The sequence below is a fragment of the Vigna radiata genome, unplaced genomic scaffold (assembly GCF_000741045.1).
Source record: "Vigna radiata var. radiata cultivar VC1973A unplaced genomic scaffold, Vradiata_ver6 scaffold_176, whole genome shotgun sequence".
Taxonomy (NCBI): domain Eukaryota; kingdom Viridiplantae; phylum Streptophyta; class Magnoliopsida; order Fabales; family Fabaceae; genus Vigna; species Vigna radiata.
In genome coordinates, this window is record NW_014542549.1 from 695,178 (window position 1) to 699,891 (window position 4,714).

The following is a 4,714-nucleotide window of genomic DNA, read 5'->3' on the forward strand; positions in this document are numbered from 1 at the left end:
AACACACAAAACAAAACTTGGCTTTATACTTTTTCATCCAATGCCTCAACAATCCCAAGGTACATGACAAAACTACTCAATTCAATATCCTCAATGAAATCCAAAATAAGGTGCATGCATGCTTTCAATCTAGAGATTGCACAACAGATGTAATACATTATGAATGACCAATCCACCAAGCAAAAATGCACTCATGAAGATTAACAGTTCATACAAAGCAAGTATTTCACTCAATCACTTAAGTGTTTAAGGTGACACTCCAACTCTCTATTGTTCACAAGTCACATGAAATAAAATTGCCATTCATCTCAAACAATCAACATCTTTACATGTAAATGTCATCAAAAGGACTTTTCAAGGCTTGTAATGAGGTTGGGCTAACAAGAAAATTTGGTTTTTCTAGAATGCAAAATCCTTGAGTCAAGAGAACTATCAAAATATTCAACAATTAAGCACAACTCTCTCACCAAAATTTCGCATTCCCAACTTCTTCCCTTTTCTTTTCTTTTTCATTGAGCTCATCTTCATGCTTTTCTTCTTTTCTTTTCTTTTTTTTTTCATAAATGTTTCTTTTTTCACAACAATTGAGCTCAATGCCTTTTACTTGCTTTTTCAGTTTTTCCCCGTACAACCCCAAACTTGAACCTTTTCATCACATATAATTTAAGCTCATCCCAACTCAAGGCAAAGAATTTCAAAACAAGGGTTCACATATTATTTAAGGCTAAGGTTCAAAAAGGGTATAATATTTCAAGCACTTTGGGTGAAAATTTGGCTAGAGAAGGGTTTTCAAAAGTGGCCTTGATCATATGACATTCACATGCAATTCAATCGATCATCAAGATTAAGGCAATATCATCCATGTTTTCCTGTGAACAATGCATACAACAATAAAAACTCTGGAGCTCAAAATCTCACACACATGCTTTCTCACACAAAATTCATTCATGCACCCTACCTAGCATCATGACCACAATCATAAATTCATCACACATCTATTTCCTGGATATCAACATGCATTGCAACTCAATTCTCATCCACATCAAATAATCATCAAATAGATCCATCATGCACATCAGTTAGTCAAACATTTTCAGAACAAGTGTTAAAGCCAAGAGTACACACCAAGATTAAAATTCAACCTATTCTAAGAATTTAAATTGCAAAGAGTAAAAGAAGAAATTCTAGGTTGCCTCCTAGTAGCGCTTGTTTAACGTCACGAGCCTGACCCAAACCTGGTTGGCACTTGTCAGTAAGTGCACTTTCTTCAACCACCCATCAGTAGGTGTATCGTCCGGATATCCTTCAGTGGATACCAAAAATTTAGCATCCCTCAGTAGATGCTACCCAAAAATTTTTTATAGAATTCAAAAAGTACAAGTTCCAACGAAAATAAAACAAAAGACCGAAAAAGAAAATTGTTCATAAAAATACAACAATTGATTTCCACAAGTTCAACTCTTCTTCTTCACGTTGGGATCTTCATCGTCCCACCGGCTCACTTTTCGTCGGTCCACCTTCTTGATTACTGTGGAATATGGTCTTTGAATTTCCACCATTCCCGGCGGTTTAAGTGTGCCGCCCGGCGGTTTACCTTAATTCTCCAAACTGCCCGGCGGCAATCGCCACCGCCCGGTGGTTTCCCTCAGCACCGCCCGACGATTTAAGTGTGCCGCCGGGCGGTGTGGCGACTCTTCAAATCTTCATTTTTCTACTCTTTTCTTGAGTAAACGACCTGTATCTTTAACTCCATTTTTCACTTTCTCAAANNTAGCTACAAAACAATGCAAAACAAGCATAANATCGCTAAAAACAGCTTTTGACTCTCTACAGACTCATTTATTGAGTTTTGCTTGATTCTAGGCTCATTCCAAGTAGTAAAGGGCGTAATTTGGTCCAAATTGACATATGAAAATAATTGTTTTTCAACCTTCATCATGCACATAAAATTTTCTTTTAGAAAAGAAAGCAAGCAGTGATAATTTATGGGTTTATAAAAATGGAGCATGCCTTCGCTTAGTTGGTTAGTTGTGTTGGATTAGAGGTTTGAGTAGCCTCTTTCTTGCATTAATCGGTGATTGGAAGCATAGTGATTGAGTTAATGACCGACCGTTTTCATCCTTTCTTTGAAACTATTTGTACATATGTGTTTCACAAGCCCCCCCCCACCCCCTCCACTTCGTGTCTGACCTAAGTCTCGAACCGCAGTTGGTCCTTGAGAGACGACCTAGGAGTCACTTCCTAGTTATACTGCATTCTTAATTGCACATTAAATTTGCATGGGGTGCGACACCCATCACGTGCGTTCCCGTATCAATAAAGACAAACAACAGTTATCGAATGAGTTAAACGATAAAAGCATTAAGCGCAGATGAGAAAGCCAACAATTGATAATCAAAGCATACGATAAGCATATAAATAAATAAGAGTTTCAAAAGATTACATTGTTCCCTAACAACAAAAGGGTTTAGTTCACCATTGTCATGGTGAAAGTAGATGAAAAATAATGGAAGAATGGAAAAAACAAACCCTAGATTGGATAAAAAAGGAGCCTAAGCATCCAAGAGATCTTCTCCAAGGAGTGAAAACTAGGTCTGGTCGCCCCTTTCTATCAAAAGAATGCATCTAAAGTCGCACTAGGGTTATTTATAGCTGAGGAGCGTCACAGAATTTAGGCCCAAGCCCAGCAGACAACCGCCTGGTGTCGCACTTTGGCACCCGACAGTTTCCCCATAATCGTGCCACCGCCCGGCTTCCCTGCCCGGGCGCCAGATAGTGGCTTCTCCTCGCATTTGGCCGCCCAGCATTGGATTTTGGCGCTGGGCGGTTCCTAGACTCCTCTTTTTTTCATGTTTCTTCTTCTTTCTTGAGTCTAAGACCTTCCATATTTAATCCCATTCTTCATTTTCATCCAAAACGCTGTAAAACAATGCAAAACAAGCATAATATCTCTAAAATTAGCTTTTGACTCTCAACCGACTCAACTTACATGTTTTTCTTGATTCTAAGCTCATTCTAAGCCTTAAAGGGTGTATTTTGATCTCAAATGAAGCATGAAAATAACTGTTTTTTCAATCGTTATCAATTATTAGTAAATTTTGGACCTCATTCCCAAATCAAGTTTCTATACATTCGGTCTTAAATAGTATTCGGTCTCCTTGAAGTCTCCCAGTTGTTTGACCGTTTGGTTATTTCCTTAAATTATCTATATCTTATGAGAATGGTTTCTAAACGTGATGATGTGTTATTCTATGGGATGTGGCTTATATGAAATAAGAAAGATGATGAATGTTTTGATCGTTCTAAGAGAATTCCAGGGAGGAATGTCTCATGATTTGATTTTGAATGGTAAAGTATGAACATGGCTAAGTTGTCGTTTATCCTGATATTTCGTGATTACTCCTCCTCATGTAGAGAAGTGTAACTCATGCGTGGGAATGGCAGGAGGTCCTTTAGCCTCAGGGTATTTCAATACCGAGGTAGCTCCGCTGGACTAACCTCGGGTGGCAGTCTATTGAGTGTATGATTATAGCATTTCGGAACTGTGAAATCTGTGATTGAGTGGAGATTATAGCATTTAGGAATGGGTTTTTGCAAAAACCTCGACGCCACTGCTAAGTGGTCAATAGCGTTGAGCGGTGGGCATCAGGTTTTGTTTGATTGCTTTATTTCTCTGATGCAGGGGCGCTGAGGGGTCCTGTTCTTCCCTCAGCGTTGGACAGTGCTTGATTAGGTGTATGATTGATGATTTACTAACCTCTAATGGTGAATTTTCGTGGTTTTATGAACTTTATTTGATGTAGCGATGTCATCATCCTCAAGGAGGATAAAGACCACTGGGAACAAGAGGAAAGAGCCAGAGAGGCCGAGAAGATTCTATTCTCATAGGGTCCTATCTAGGAAACATGAGGAGCACTTCCTGAATGTGCAAGAGAGGAGACTGTTGCTGGAAAGGAAGGTTATTTTTATTCCAGACTTAGCTCCTTAGTTTGGGTTGGAGATTGAGAGAAGAAATTGGGAGAAGCTGGCTACATATCCTGCGCCAGCTAGCATTGAACTTGTGAAGGAGTTCTACACAAATGCCTTATCCAGAGGAGGAGTGTCGATGGAGAGATATACTAGTTATGTTAGGGCGCAGATTATCCAATATGATCCTGATACTATCAACACCTTCTTGGGCACTAAGTGGCCGAGTGAGCAGTGCTAGTATGCGCTGAACACAGGGGAGTTTAGAGATCATGAAGATATTGAGAGGGTTATGTGTGTCCCTGGAGGACACTTTTAGAGGAACCCAAATGGAGTGCCTATCAACATAAGGAAGGCAAATCTGACACCTTTGGCAAAGTATTGGATGACATTTACGCATGCCAATGTTCAACCATGCTCCCATGTTTCTAACATCACTATGCACATGATCATATTCATCTATTGTATGTTGAGGCAGATGGACGTAAATGTTGGTGAGGTCATCGCCAAAGAGATCTAGAGTTGCGCTACTACTGTGAGTAGCATTACACCTTTGGGACATCCGTCCTTGATCACCACCCTTGGGACATATGTCCTTGATCACTTATTTGTTCCAGCAAGCTGGGGTGGATACTTCTGTTCCACCATTTGAGAGTCCCAGGAAAGCCATAGATGCTTCTTATTATCGACAGTTCTGTGGAGGAGATGAGGCAGCTGGACCAGTGCCTAGGAGACGTCCTAGGAGAGG